This window comes from Atractosteus spatula, unplaced genomic scaffold, assembly GCF_055471065.1.
Source record: "Atractosteus spatula isolate fAtrSpa1 unplaced genomic scaffold, fAtrSpa1.hap1 Scaffold_31, whole genome shotgun sequence".
NCBI classification, from domain to species: Eukaryota; Metazoa; Chordata; class Actinopteri; order Semionotiformes; family Lepisosteidae; genus Atractosteus; species Atractosteus spatula.
In genome coordinates this window covers 9,655-25,812 of record NW_028296859.1, presented here as the reverse complement: position 1 = coordinate 25,812, position 16,158 = coordinate 9,655, and the positions used below count along the sequence as shown (strand labels likewise).

The window sequence follows — 16,158 nt, the reverse complement described above, 5'->3', positions numbered from 1 at the left end:
AACCTGTGAATGTAGAAAAAAGGTGATGTGCGTTAGTTTCTATGGCACAGTCAGTCAGCGTATCCTTCAGTTAAACGTAACGTTGGTAAATCAAAAGTCCCCAGAGACGCATTTCAAATTAATCCGACCTCAACACCGTCTCCCCTAAATGTGATGGGGTTTCTTTGGATGTCCTTAAGCATCCTGATAGTTGCACAGATTTCAAACTTTTGGCACAAGTCAAACTACAAGAAGTTAATAGTTGAGCGCCTAAGTCAATATCACCGAGAATGTGACTATGTAAACTTAAATAGTATTCAAAATATTGCAATTTTATTGTAGTTTAAAAAGATATTTTAGCTGGGGATCCTCAAATGATGAGGGTAGAAAAGAGAACTATTCGACACCATCAGGAGTGCTTAACGTGTGATAAAAGTGTTTTTTAATCACAAAGTGAAAATAGTGAATTTGTCTTTCACTTAGGCGTTCATCAAAAGCTCGTTAAACAATGAAGGAGAGGCTCGTGTTCCGAATTCTCTTCGTGTCTCATTGTCTTGCTTTGATTTTTAAAATGTACACTGTTGGCTATTCACTTTTCCTAACACGATTAAAGAGCCGAGTTTAGTTCAGAGGTAAAGCATCTCATGCATCGTATGAAGCTCTGTTTTCTATCACCAGCGTCTCCACTCTGGATTTCTTTTTAAGCGCGATATCTTTTCTGTGATTTCTTTCGTTTGAATTCCCTCATGTGTGAATTTCAGCACGACACATAAACTCGTTTGTCTGTTTTAAAGAGATGCAATTTTTAAAACAGACAAAATGAAAGACTTATTAACTAAATACACATAGAAAACGTGCACCTAATTGAGAAAATTTGCACCGGGGCGATGTATTATTGTAGCGGCGCAAGCTCACAGTGGTGCACTTGAGGAATGCGGTACAAGGGCCAGTGGCGCATTGGATAACGCATCTGATTACGGATGAGGAGACTGTAGGATCGTAATGCTCTTAAACCCAATACCATAACCGCAGTGTGTTGAGTCCTACACAACCTTTCTATCGACTGAATAAGCCTCCTGTTCCATCTCCATCTTCTTCCCGCACATTCCGGCTATTTCAGCACCGTTATTGTTGGACCACAGTCACAGATACGTAAGGGACACTATTCCGAAGAACCGTCTTAAATAAATAACATTGCAAAAGGTAACAAAAAGGGTTTCTTAACGTAACCTTACATTTGGCCATACAATACAATTTCTGTACCCTCAAATAAAAAAAAAATCGTACTGCTTTCTCCTGAGAAGTGTAGTGTAGTGTCAAATACAAGTGTAGTGTCAAATCACAATAAATAATACATCAAATATACTAAATTAACACCCAGATATGACAGATGTGATAACACACAGCTATGACAGAACACATTGAAGACTTAAGCCCTTAAAATTTTTATTTCCTTAATTTCCATTCTCTTCCCTCCCCAGGATAACTGAAAACTAACTGTAATAAAGACTGTATATGCATTACTTGTAATACAGCTACTAATAAAGATATACATGGAACTTAATTATTAATAAATAACACTTGTATTACTAAAAATGTGTTATGATAACATTCATTGTGAATATTTGTGGTGTCTGGAAAGCAATTTTAGTTAAATATAATAATAATTTTCAAGCAAGTGGTGCATAAGCTTGTTAATTAATGAGTACATTATTTCCATTACATTCAAGACAGTTCTAATGTGATCAATTGTTCTGCTTAGTCCGCTACCGAGTTGCTTAAAACCTATGAAGAGGTGGTTTAAGCTAGACTCCTAATGGCGTAACATCTAGTGGGCAGCAGCTGTTATTTTAGGTTTGTTGCAATCGAGAACAGGTTTAGTACAGAGCTGCTGACAAATTTCAGCGGAGTTTATTGTATATAAGTTTATTGCAATTGACCCATTGTAGCTACCAATCAGCAGCAAGGAAAAACAAACTTCACTTGTGCCTTTTAAAAAAAGGGAAACAGAGTAGTAGTTTATGTGGTAATTTCAGGTACTGTACAATGTAAGAACTAAAGTTAACTACTCCCATAGTAATGCGTGGGGTCCTATCAATAGAAAAAAAAATTGTTGTAACCCGAAAACACAACAAACACAAAACGAGAAGTCTTCCAGGAACCTAGGTAAATCCCTGTAGTAGTCTAACAACTATGAAAAAAAAAAACCAAACGCAACACCTTCAAAAGAAAAAGAACATTAAAAACAAATCTGGGGAACAACAAAAACACAGAATCTAATGCGAGAGCTTTTTCAAGTCTTCAGTGCTCCTCTCGTCTCAGTAGACCTCTCTCATATATTTGTGTACAGGTCAGTTGGAGGTACACAGCTGTGTAATTTTAGTAGGGAGCTGCGTCAGCATGCATGGGCTTCAAAGGAAAAGTCAAGGTTTATTCCATGCTGAAAAGAGAAGGAAACACAATGTTTCAGCTGTGGAGCCTTCTTTGATTGTGACTCAAAATAAGCCTTTATTTGTTCATTTGATGTTAGTTTATCTCCATCAAATACCTAAGAGTATCTAAACTCGACAGTTGCTTTCAGTAGCTAAAGACACTGCTCCAGGTGAGGCTTGAACTCACAACCTCGGCATAACTCCGCTATGCACTGCTGTATAAGTACCGCGCGCTGACCGATTGCGCCACTGGAGCTGTGCGAGATGTGATCCTTATACAGACTGACGCTGCAGAAACACAGGGTGAAAACAGTTTCGGTTGTGGATCCATCTCCACATGGGGAACACTAAAATAGCAAGGAAAATACAAGAAAAGAAACTGAAAGAATTGTGCTAACAGCAAAGGGGGACGGAGGGAGGTGGTCGAACAAGTAAATCAGCCTGGCAGATTATTTGTAGCGACATTTTTTGAGTCAATCAGCACACTGATTTCTCTTCATGTGCCTTAAACTGTGCAGTTTGTATTTTCGTTGTAGCTAGGTTTCTTCAGAAGTCCAGTAAATTGACAATAATGGAGAACTTGCTGACGCACCCCGTCGTGAAGACCCTCTGTAAGGTGATTACACGTTTCATTTTCAAGTCGCCTCCTTTACAGCAATTGCAGCTCCGACACTGAGAGAAAGCATGAGAAATGGCAGTACAGGCTCGATGGCTTCACATCTCCTATCAATCACATAAAATTGCAGTAAAGCGCTCTAAATATGACTCTGAAGTACTGGGAAAGATGATTATTTTGAGCGTGCCTCCCAGGGTCTGCTACAAGGCTGAAGTTGGCATCTTATTCGCGTTTTTCGTTCCGCCTTAAATGCTGCTGCTGTGATGTTATGTCGCCTTTCGCCTGTAGATGGCTCTCTTCGATCAGTACTAATTCGGCTGGAATACTGTAGACATCCTCAGTGAAAGGGAATATCCAAATAAATAGCGACTGTCCAAATTATATTTTTGTATGGAATATATTTTAGAAAATCGCAAACCAATTTTAAAAACTCACCATAACATGGACTTGCAATGGGAAAAAGGTGATTGTGCTTTCTGCTTATTGCTACGGCCCTCCCCCCTGATTATAAAAACGTCTCACAATTCTGACACCGAGGTGTGAGAGACAATGTAATCGACTATCAAAATCCTGAAGTACAAGACATTTTAATGCACCATTTTTCAAATATGACCCTCTGATCTTGGCTTGTCAGAATACATTGCGAAAAAGTATGGCACGAATTGCACGAATTGCAATGGCACAAATTGTTGAGAATATCACTGACCTTGCCGATATTTGCAGGGGATATGAGTGTTTTGCGCACGTTGAACTACAGCACGTAAGAATTGAGCTCCTTAGTCAATATCACCGGGGATGTCCAATAATGACGAACATCTGTAGCTTCAAGGAAACTTCGACTCGCACATGGAGTTTTATCTTCGAATGGAGGGTGGGAGAATTCATTTTTCTCTCGTTGCTCATTAGCTAAACTATTTTAAAAATATGACGCAGATTTGTTCGAGAAACTTCTAATCGCCTTAAAGAGAGTCTTCTTGAAGACGTGCACCAGGTAGCTCTCCACTGTTAATTGACAGGACTTTAGAATAAACTGTTCTCATACAACCACCATACAAATTACACATCTTAAGGAACATGAAGAGAAATCTGTGTACTAAATAACATAAAACTGTCGCTGCAAATTATCGCCAAGCTGTTTTACGTGTCCTAACACCTCTTTCTTTCCTACTTTGCAGCGAGCACAATTCTTTCTGTTTCTTCATCGCTATTTTACTGTCTCTTTCCCCCACGTGGAGATGGATCCACAGCAGAAACTTTTGGTCCGTTCCTGTTACTCTGTCCGATTGAAAGAGCTGTATTAAAGGCACTCCCATCTCTGCAGGAAAGTTATTGCTGCTCTCAACACAATATACTGCAGCCAAATGTGATAGCGATACTGTCACTGCCTGTGGGCCACGTGTTCCTGCTGTCAGCCTATTATGTCATGTCCATCCACACCCAGAAACATTACTGCTGTAGCACAAGAGTTATATAGGCGCAGTCAATAGAGCATGACTCTCTTAATCTCAGAACTGTGGGTTCAGCCCCCACATTGGGTCCCTCTGTGTCAATTTGATCCCCCCAATCCTCCTAGCATGACCTGATGGCGTAACAGTGATACCCAGTGCCTTCTATGACCTTTGCGTAATTCAGCTTTCTTTCCACTTGATTCAGATTTTGATCTGAAATCATCGGCCAAACAAGAGTTTGTCTAAATCGAGGGAGATCTGCTCACAAGCAAGTATTAAACACTTCAGCATTTAATGTTCGAATACCACACTTTGTCAAAACACGTCCGCTTCTTAAGCTAATAAGTAATAGTTTTTGAGCACGCATTGTATTGTTAATGCTTATATTAAAAAAGCATGAATTCACATAATGGAATTTGGACTGAACAAAGTAGTCCAGCCCCTTTACAACATTACATACCCACTGATTAAAGCTTAAAACTACAGCAGCAGGAGTAACAATAATGGCAACAACATGTTTGGAGTTCGGCATTTCATTTATTCTGCGGAAACATCGTATCGGAATGAACTGCCCGAGATAAAAGAGTAATTGCGGCTTCAGATCGTTTTTACAGAGCATTGCGTTGTTCTGTTCATACTGAGTATACGCTTTAAATTTGTCATTTACTGCAAGCGTTGCTTTTCCAGGCTTTTCGGAAATTCCTCGCATTTGAGCCAGCACTAAAATATTTCATTCCCGTCGCTGAATACATCGTGGAAACGGTATTTGCAACGGAATGCTGTCACACATGAAACCTTTTTGTTATTCGGTTCTGAAGTTTGAAACTGAAAATAAAACGGGGGTCACTTCATAGGCTTGAAAGAAGTCCAAGCAGCATAAAAACCCGCGAATTCTCACAAAGGCTGCACCTTTCTTCTGCTGCTTTTATAAATCAGCCTTAAACATTTGAATGCATACCTTACTGCTGCTAATCACATTCACGTGTTTACGAAGCTTTTTTCTCTCCGTTATGTTTTTGCTAAGTAGTTTCTCCGTTTTCCTCGTACTGTGATTGTCAGCGAGCACAACAAGACTGAAACAGTGTAAAGGCAGGTAAAAAAGACAGGGTAAAACGCCTGACTATCGGGAGTGGGATTTGAACCCGTGCCTCTATTTGGAGAGCGAAACACAAAGCTTAAAAGACACGAATCTGTGAATTTGCTGTTTTAAAACGCTCGACTATCCTGAAGAAATGGGTGCTGATTGCACCAGTTGCATCCGATTTTCAGTAACTTTAGGACGATTGATACGACTGGACGAACAAAATTTGTGGCGTTTAGCATGACATGGAAAACGGTACCGGATCATTCGGGTCCGGACTACCAGACTCAGAAACAGTTTTTACCCCGCACTATCAAACTATTAAACTCCCAGCCTCTCTCACTCTCACATCACCTCTCACCTATGATCTGAACCTCATAGTGCCTTCTTTCTTACCAAAAACCCAAACACACATTGAAAATCTACCTCTACCATACATGTCAAAAGTTCACTCCCCATAATTTCTATCCCTTTATTTCATTCTTTTGATGCATGTTTTTGCACATAACCTGTTACCTTTTTGTTGTTTTGCACACTGCCTGTTGTTGTTTTTTGCACATCGGCTGTTGTCTCTGTCTCTGTGTTTTTTTCTTTGTACTACTTATGTCCGAGAGCTAGCTAAATAGCATTTCGTTATACCATATACCTGTATATGAGTATAATGACAATAAACTTGAATTTGAACTTGAACTTGACATAGTCTTGCAGGCAGTATATTATTTTATCGTTTACTCGTTAAAAAAACACGGTCTTCTTATTCCAAAGTCAGATTTTTAGTGCTTTCGAATGTTACTTCCAACCTGGACTGACAGCTCACCCGATCTGTTTGTGATCAGACCATGGAGTCGGGGGCTGTACCAAGCGCACGTTCCTTCCCAATGCTGAGGCGATCATTCGGAAGATGTGTGTGAAGAGAGACAAGCTTTGTCGACTAAAAAACAAGGCAGGATATGCAAGAATACTAAACACTGGCGACAGTTATGTTCTCTTACTATTGAGACTCCTACATTGGGAGTTTTTTAAAGACTTTGAAACTAAAGGAAAGCGGTGACAAATGAAACAGGCACAGGCGGGGTTTGAACAAACGATCTTCAGTGTACGAGACCGACGCCGTACCACTTGGCCACCGCGCCTTTAAGTAAACATGGGAATAATGTTTTTCAAATTATTTTTTTCTGAATCTGGTTTCCATCGCCTGGAGGCAGCAACAACAATAACACGGATACTTAACAAGGAGAGACACTGTAGCAGTGTGACTCCAACAGATGCTCCTGAAGAGACTGGAGGTTTAAGTCAGCTCCTTAGAACGCTCGGCTGCGTTACTCTCAACAGCGGCTCTTTAGCTCTTGTTGTTTGACCTAGTGGTTTTATAACGCGTGGAAACGACCGCAACTTCTTTTTCTGAGATGCTTTCTCTCACGTGGTGAAATCTCGACCTCTTTGGCATCTCTGGCTTTAGTTCTTCTGTAGAGCAGGCTTTCACACCTCTGCTTATAGTGCCCTTGAAGTCATTTTATTTTTACAGGAAGACGCATTCCCTAACGACCTCTCCTGTTTTAGAAATGCTTTATAAGGCGTGTTTGATTCAACGGAGAAACAGTATACTAATTGTACAATGCAGATCTATGCGGCATTCGTACTGGATTTGACTGGGATTCTGAAATACTTCTTGCAAAGGTATTCAGACTTTCTAGAACCTATAATACAACCACAGACCTGAAACTCCCTAGCTTCCAATCTCTGATGTTGCTGTCCTTAAACTCGGACGTGATGTTCTGCAGACGTGCAGTGTCTCTTTACTCTCGTTGTTTTCAAAACGACCTCCATTGTCGGGCGCAGTTGAAGTGGAACTGACCTGACTGCACAGGAAAGTACGGAATGATAAAATGTTTCTAAGGCTCAAAATGTCCTTTCAGACCCTCGTCATGTCTCTTTGAGGAACGGGCAGGTAGAGAGGTTTAACAGATGCTCATGATGTTTCACACGGGGTGTTACCTGTTGTAGTGTTTCAAAAGATGTGTTAACGGACCACAGATTATCTTGAAAAGATTTGGGTTTGTACTGGCTGGGATTCAAACCAGACTTAATTATTTGGAAGGCACCTGTACCACCAACACACTTCCGAGAAGCACCTGCAAATAATCACAATCCTCTCTCTCACCTACAAAGTTAAGGAGACACAGACGTCCAATGAAAACTAATTTTAATTCACTCAAGGCTCCACTCTTTTGTTGTGATGTCATTTTAATTAATATTAGCTTTGATAAGGTGTCGTTTTTGCCTCTTAAAGTAAAAGTCTGCTCCTTTCTTCCTGGTATAGAAATAACATGTTCCATCTTTGTTTAAAAACACCACTAAAAGTAAATTATTCAGCTCTAACGCCTGTGTGCATTGACAAGACATCTCAAAAGGACTTATCAAATAAGAACACGATCCTTCCTGTTACCATTCCTGTGGTTGGGGCGTTACAACATTTGCAGACAGGGCTTTATCACTCGAGTTGTACAGAACAAGTGTGCATCGGTCCATGAAAATCATCAGTAGTGCTGTTTTTCTATGCATAGTTTAATCAAGAGCACATAAAAGATGTAAAAAGCTTTCAAATAAAACAGAATTGAAAGACAGTCGAGTAAGGAGGTAGAAAAAAAGCACTCCCCCGTCTGGGAATTAACCACCGTCGCACGTGTGACTGGATACAAAAATAATATATTAATTTTTGCCCAGTCTCTTGAAGCTTCAATGCGATTATTTTTCCTTCCTTATTTCTTCATTCCCATTAATTTACTCTGTAGTAGAGGAAACGCGAAAGTAGGAAACTGCAGGCATTCTTCATGAATGGTGGATTGTGATCAGTGAGCATCTGCACATCTCTAAGTCTGTTCCACTACCTTTTCCATCGGGGATGTAGCTCAGTGGTAGAGCGCATGCTTCGCATGTATGAGGTCCCGGGTTCAATCCCTGGCATCTCCAGGTGCTTTATATTACAGTACTCACATTGCAATCTTCTGTTGAGTGAGAACTCTTTGCTCGTGTTCAGAGAGAGCCAGGTTTACACAATTAAACTCGACGTGCCGCAGAGTTGCGCTGCTGTTTTAAATGTACCTCATTTAGTTCTGTTAAATCCTAAATTATTTGAACTAGTAATTTAGTTCAAATTCAGGAAATCCAGAGATTGCTTCACACTTGTCGTGACTGTTGCAGAAAACACCTGTTGAATCTCACCCGGGATTTCTTGAGAGATCATTCAGCGAGCGAATCCTCCTTCTGAACTCCGCACTAAACTGAAAGCTTCACGAACTCCTCACTGCGTGTCCTGTACTGTTACAAATGCTCTCGTCTAGATGTGAAGCACAGCCATAAACACACTTTGAACTTTTTCCGTTTGTTTAGGTAAATGCAAAAGAGCATGACAAGTATTGATCGAATAAAATATCCATGGCACAACTCGAGAAAGTACTGAAGGACTACACATCGACTTTTGATGATTACAAGAGATTCAAGAAACACAACCGTCCGCACCTGGGTTTGGATCCTGAACGCTAGAGTTAAAAGAACATAAGCGACGGATATGACCTATAAACTCTCTTAATTGTCTTATAGTTTATGAAATAAAACAATTTCTTAATAATTTCTTACTGTTGATAGACGATTTATTGAATTTTAACAAAATCACAATTACAAACTTTTTCGGTTAAACTGTTATTCACATACTCTAACGTAAATAAACGTTAGTGTCTTCCGGTGTGTGAGCCAATTTCTCCAAAAAATATTTGTTAGTCTGTCAGGAGGCTGTGCAAGGTGTTAAGAAATAGAATTTCTAAAAGACAGGCTCCCTAAGCTTAACATCAAGGCAGAAAAAATGCTGTTTTCTCTACAGAAATGCTCTTTAAATTTCAGCACTGTTGCAACTCCCTTTATAAAGGGTGTGCACACATATACAACCAAGGCATTGAAAGTTTTTTTTTAATTATTGTTCCAAAAAATGTTCCATTTGTTTTCTTTTTAATGTTGTTGATTAAAAGATTGTATTAAATGTGAAAAAAAATCTGAATGTGAAAAAAGGTCAAAATGCTATTGAAAAAATCAGTAATGTGAGGAAAGATTAATTGCGGGAGCCCCTTACCTCCCCATGTCATGCTGTATTTCTCACTCATTCTACTGGGAGTGGTGCCGTCGCTTCTGGATAAAGTCTGTCAGTGGTCATTCCAGACGGGTCAGGTATGACTGCTCTTCGGCACAAGAGACACGTGACTTGCGAGGATCCCGACAGTGTCGACTTTTTTTCAGAGCCCGGATAGCTCAGTCGGTAGAGCATCAGACTTTTAATCTGAGGGCCCAGGGTTCAACTCCCTGTTCAGGCGGTTGTACTGTTCTTAAGTCTATTGTGAATGTCATTCTAAGCAGTCTTTTATCTTTCACTCTTCTAGCTTTACTGTGGTTATTTTAAATGTCCATTGCTTGTATTTTCTTTAGTGTTTCATTTCACAAACCGAAAATGTTCAAGTAGATCATGTTACTACACTCCACATAGATAATCTAATTGAAATCACAGTAGAGTACAGGACACGCAGTGAGGAGCTCACACAGTGAGTACTCTTGAATACGACAAGAGGAAAGGCACACTGCACATCTGCAGAACATCACGTCCGAGTTCACAGCGACAGCAGAGGTTGGAAGCGAAGTAGTTTTTTATTACTCGCTCGCTGAACGATCTCTCAAGAAACCTCGGTTGAGATTTAACGGGTGTCTAATAATCACGTTCAAAAAGGTGACGATAAGTGTTGTTTTTAACTAGGTAGCCTTAATGGCAACACGGTGTGAGTAGATTTAAAGCAGCTGCAGACAGAGTACCCGTAATGGCAACACATTTCTGCTTTGAGTTCGGCTTTTCTTATTTCTTCTGCAGAACCAGTGGTATCGGAATATACTGATCCGCATAAGAAGGCTTTCGGGTTCTGATCATTTTTATTAAGCGCTGCTCTAAACTTTACATTTGCTCGGGCTAGTTTTCCCCATGAAAAAAGGACATATCCCTAATTACATGATTTCACTTTTCTTATCAACGAGTAGAAATAAAATATATACTTCATTATAAGTACCACAGGCAAGATGGCTGGTGGTCTAAGGCATTGCGTTCAGATCGCAGTTACCCCTGGAGACGTTTGTTAAAATCTCACTTCTAATAAAGAGGTCTTTCTCGTTAGAGTAGAAACGATAGAAGCCTTAAGCGGGAAAAAAATCACAACATCTCGCATTTCACGTGTTCAATGTTAACTGTCTCAGTGGTTGCCTCGGTGATTGATGGCTCTTCTCCCTCGCAGGGTGACGGCAAACTTCTTCAGAGAGGGAGTCTCCCACGCACGGCTTTTCTTTATCAAGAGCTGAGACAACAGAAACAGACTTCAAACTGACATGAATTACTTCTTGAGCGTTTATGATCGTCTTTAAAAGCTGAGAGCAGGTGAAAAAGTCTTTGGAAATGAGGAAATGACTGCTGACAGTAAACAGAGCTGACGCTCAGCTGCAGACAAGCGCTCCTCGTTAGTATAGTGCTGAGTACCCCCGCTTGTTGTGCGGGAGACTGGGGTACGTTTCTGTGACAGGGCGCTGGTTTAATTTTTTAATAACCTGACTTTACTTAAAAAGTGTGTACTGTATACTACGTTTCGGACTAGTTACTGCGGTAGAATATGGAGATCATCTCCAGCTTTGAGCTCAACTGCAACAAGAAGTCATGCTAAATGTAGTATTGTGAGTAGACATCGTGAGACAACAGAACGAGAGAGTAGAAGGCGGGAATATAAGGTGTAAGGGCGTGATCTGTGTAGTTAATAAAATAGTTAAAATAATATAAAAACGTCTCTTTATTAAGATACACAACATTTATGGCGACGAGAGATGAGTGCTTGACGGACTCAAAGCGAGCAGAACACTGCAGATTTTAGTTCTCTTGCTGGTAGAAACGAGCTTCTGAATTTTCGGACTTTTCGTTTAGCTTGCGCCATGGAAGATATGGCAACCGCGCCGAGAAGCTTTGCTTATGCCCAGCTTTTTCCACCGCTTCTACTGAACCTCGGAGCTGCAGGAGGAAGGGCTGACTTTAGAAAGAGCTCTTAAAGTCGCTAGAATTCATGAAGCAGCTCAAGCAGAATCAAGAATGCTTTCTGACCACAGTGACAAAGTGACACTGAACGGGGCGCTCGCTCAAACTTTACAAACAAAAGCCGAGCAGCAGGACGCAGTCATGCTAGAGATATAGAAGAACAGGGGACGGCTGACATTACATGTTACAGGTGCGGACTAACAACGCACAAAGCAGATGAATGCGGAGCGTGAACAGCAAAATGTCTACACTGTAAGAAAACAGGACATTATGCACACGTCTGCAGAACATCACGTCCGAGTTTAAGGACAGCAACATCAGAGATTGGAAGCTAGGGAGTTTCAGGTCTGTGGTTGTAATATAGGTTCTAGAAAGTCTGAATACCTTTGCAAGAAGTATTTCAGAATCCCAGTCAAATCCAGTACGAATGCCGCATAGATCTGCATTGTACAATTAGTATACTGTTTGTCCGTTGAATCAAACACGACTTATGAAGCATTTCTAAAACAGGAGAGATCGTTAGGGAATGCGTCTTCCTGTAAAAATAAAATGACTTCAAGGGCACTATAAGCAGAGGTGTGAAAGCCTGCTCTACTGAAGAACTATAGCCAGAGATGCCAAAGAGGTCGAGATTTCACCACGTGAGAGAAAGCATCTCAGAAAACGAAGTTGCGGTCGTTTCCACGCGTTATAAAACCACTAGGTCAAACAACAAGAGCTGAAGAGCCGCTGTTGAGAGTAACGCGGCCGAGCGCTCTAAGGAGCTGGCTTAAACCTCCAGTCTCTTCAGGAGCATCTGTTGGAGTCGCACTGCTACTGCGTATCTCCTTGTTAAGTATCCCTTTTATTGTTGTTGCTGCCTCCAGGCGATGTAAACCAGATTCAGAAAAAAAATAATTTGAACAACATTATTCCCCTGTTTGTTTGAAGGCGCGGTGGCCAAGTGGTAAGGCGTCGGTCTCGTAAACCAAAGTTCGTGGGTTCAAACCCCACCTGTGCCTGTTTCACTTGTCACTGCTTTCCTTTAGTTTCAAAGTCTTCAAAAACTCGCAATGTAGGAGTCTCAATAGTAAGAGAACGTAACTGTTGCCAGTGATTAGTATTCTTGCATATCCTGCCTTGTTTTTTAGTCGACAAAGCTTGTTTCTCTTCACACCCATCTTCCGAATGATCACCTCAGCATTGGGAAGGAACGTGCGCTTGGTACAGCCCCCCACTCCATGGTCTGATCACAAACAGATCGGGTGAGCTGTCAGTCCAGGTTGGAAGTAACGTTCGAAAGCACTAAAAATCTGACTTAGGAACGAGAAGACCGTGTTTTTTTAAAAGAGTAAACGATAAAATAATATACTGCCTGCAAGACTATGTCAAGTTCAAGTTCAAGTTTATTGTCATTATACTTATACACAGGTATATGGTATAACGAAATGCTATTTAGCTAGCTCTCGGACATAAGTAGTACAAAGAAAAAAACACAACAACACAACAACAATACAATTGTATTACAAAAGAAAGACAGAGACAACAGCCGATGTGCAAAAAACAACAACAGGCAGTGTGCAAAACAACAAAAAGGTAACAGGTTATGTGCAAAAACATGTATCAAAAGAATGAAATAAAGGGATAGAAATTATGGGGAGTGAGCTTTTGACATGTATGGTAGAGGTAGATTTTCAATGTGTGTTTGGGTTTTTGGTAAGAAAGAAGGCACTGTGAGGTTCAGATCATAGGTGAGAGTGAGAGAGGCTGGGAGTTTAATAGTTTGATAGTGCGGGGGTAAAAACTGTTTCTGAGTCTGGTAGTCCGGACCCGAATGCTCCGGTACCGTTTTCCATGTCATGCTAAACGCCACAAATTTTGTTCGTCCAGTCGTATCAATCGTCCTAAAGTTACGGAAAATCGGATGCAACTGGTGCAATCAGCACCCATTTCTTCAGGATAGTCGAGCGTTTTAAAACAGCAAATTCACAGATTCGTGTCTTTTAAGCTTTGTGTTTCGCTCTCCAAATAGAGGCACGGGTTCAAATCCCACTCCCGACAGTCAGGCGTTTTACCCTGTGTTTTTTACCTGCCTTTACACTGTTTCAGTCTTGTTGTGCTCGCTGACAATCACAGTACGAGGAAAACGGAGAAACTACTTAGCAAAAACATAACTGACAGAAAAAAGCTTCGTAAACACGTGAATGTGATTAGCAGCAGTAAGGTATGCATTCAAATGTTTAAGGCTGATTTATAAAAGCAGCAGAAGAAAGGTGCAGCCTTTGTGAGAATTCGCGGGTTTTTATGCTGCTTGGACTTCTTTCAAGCCTATGAAGTGACCCCCGTTTTATTTTCATTTTCAAACTTCAGAACCGAATAACAAAAAGGTTTCATGTGTGACAGCATTCCGTTGCAAATACCGTTTCCACGATGTATTCAGCGACGGGAATGAAATATTTTAGTGCTGGCTCAAATGCGAGGAATTTCCGAAAAGCCTGGAAAAGCAACGCTTGCAGTAAATGACAAATTTAAAGCGTATAGTCAGTATGAACAGAACAACGTAATGCTCTGTAAAAACGATCTGAAGCCGCAATTGCTCTTTTATCTCGGGCAGTTCATTCCGATACGATGTATCCGCAGAATAAATGAAATGCCGAACTCCAAACATGTTGTTGCCATTATTGTTACTCCTGCTGCTGTAGTTTTAAGCTTTAATCAGTGGGTATGTAATGTTGTAAAGGGGCTGGACTACTTTGTTCAGTCCAAATTCCATTATGTGAATTTATGCTTTTTTAATATAAGCATTAACAATACAATGCGTGCTCAAAAACCATTACTTATTAGCTTAAGAAGCGGCAGTGTTTTGACAAAGTGTGGTATTCGAACAGTAAATGCTGAAGTGTTTAATACTTGCTTGTGAGCAGATCTCCCTCTGTTTAGACAAACTCTTGTTTGGCCGATGATTTCAGATCAAAATCTGAATCAAGTGGAAAGAAAGCTGAATTACGCAAAGGTCATAGAAGGCACTGGGTATCACTGTTACGCCATCAGGTTCTGCTAGGAGGATTGGGGGGATCAAATTGACACAGAGGGACCCAATGTGGGGGCTGAACCCACAGTTCTGAGATTAAGAGATTCATGCTCTATTGACTGCGCCTGTATAACTCTTGTGCTACAGCAGTAATGTTTCTGGGTGTGGATGGACATGACATAATAGGCTGACAGCAGGAACACGTGGCCCACAGGCAGTGACAGTATCGCTATCACATTTGGCTGCAGTATATTGTGTTGAGAGCAGCAATAACTTTCCTGCAGAGATGGGAGTGCCTTTAATACAGCTCTTTCAATCGGACAGAGTAACAGGAACGGACCAAAAGTTTCTGCTGTGGATCCATCTCCACGTGGGGGAAAGAGACAGTAAAATAGCGATGAAGAAACAGAAAGAATTGTGCTCGCTGCAAAGTAGGAAAGAAAGAGGTGTTAGGACACGTAAAACAGCTTGGCGATAATTTGCAGCGACAGTTTTATGTTATTTAGTACACAGATTTCTCTTCATGTTCCTTAAGATGTGTAATTTGTATGGTGGTTGTATGAGAACAGTTTATTCTAAAGTCCTGTCAATTAACAGTGGAGAGCTACCTGGTGCACGTCTTCAAGAAGACTCTCTTTAAGGCGATTAGAAGTTTCTCGAACAAATCTGCGTCATATTTTTAAAATAGTTTAGCTAATGAGCAACGAGAGAAAAATGAATTCTCCCACCCTCCATTCGAAGATAAAACTCCATGTGCGAGTCGAAGTTTCCTTGAAGCTACAGATGTTCGTCATTATTGGACATCCCCGGTGATATTGACTAAGGAGCTCAATTCTTACGTGCTGTAGTTCAACGTGCGCAAAACACTCATATCCCCTGCAAATATCGGCAAGGTCAGTGATATTCTCAACAATTTGTGCCATTGCAATTCGTGCAATTCGTGCCATACTTTTTCGCAATGTATTCTGACAAGCCAAGATCAGAGGGTCATATTTGAAAAATGGTGCATTAAAATGTCTTGTACTTCAGGATTTTGATAGTCGATTACATTGTCTCTCACACCTCGGTGTCAGAATTGTGAGACGTTTTTATAATCAGGGGGGAGGGCCGTAGCAATAAGCAGAAAGCACAATCACCTTTTTCCCATTGCAAGTCCATGTTATGGTGAGTTTTTAAAATTGGTTTGCGATTTTCTAAAATATATTCCATACAAAAATATAATTTGGACAGTCGCTATTTATTTGGATATTCCCTTTCACTGAGGATGTCTACAGTATTCCAGCCGAATTAGTACTGATCGAAGAGAGCCATCTACAGGCGAAAGGCGACATAACATCACAGCAGCAGCATTTAAGGCGGAACGAAAAACGCGAATAAGATGCCAACTTCAGCCTTGTAGCAGACCCTGGGAGGCACGCTCAAAATAATCATCTTTCCCAGTACTTCAGAGTCATATTTAGAGCGCTTTACTGCAATTTTATGTGATTGA

The 16,158-nt window shown here is 40.7% G+C and overlaps 4 non-coding genes across 4 annotated transcripts; 3 read left to right on the top strand and 1 right to left on the bottom strand.

Annotated features, from left to right (window-relative positions):
- Positions 1-2,573: 2,573 nt before the first annotated feature.
- On the bottom strand, positions 2,574-2,667 carry trnai-uau (transfer RNA isoleucine (anticodon UAU)). The gene is made up of 2 exons: positions 2,630-2,667; positions 2,574-2,609 (listed from the first exon to the last, which is right to left on the bottom strand). It is a non-coding gene; the product is annotated as a tRNA-Ile (tRNA).
- Positions 2,668-8,454: 5,787 nt separating this feature from the next.
- On the top strand, positions 8,455-8,526 carry trnaa-cgc (transfer RNA alanine (anticodon CGC)). The gene has a single exon. It is a non-coding gene; the product is annotated as a tRNA-Ala (tRNA).
- Positions 8,527-9,844: 1,318 nt separating this feature from the next.
- On the top strand, positions 9,845-9,917 carry trnak-uuu (transfer RNA lysine (anticodon UUU)). The gene has a single exon. It is a non-coding gene; the product is annotated as a tRNA-Lys (tRNA).
- A 2,671-nt stretch (positions 9,918-12,588) lies between these two features.
- trnat-cgu (transfer RNA threonine (anticodon CGU)) lies at positions 12,589-12,660 on the top strand. The gene has a single exon. It is a non-coding gene; the product is annotated as a tRNA-Thr (tRNA).
- Positions 12,661-16,158: the final 3,498 nt, after the last annotated feature.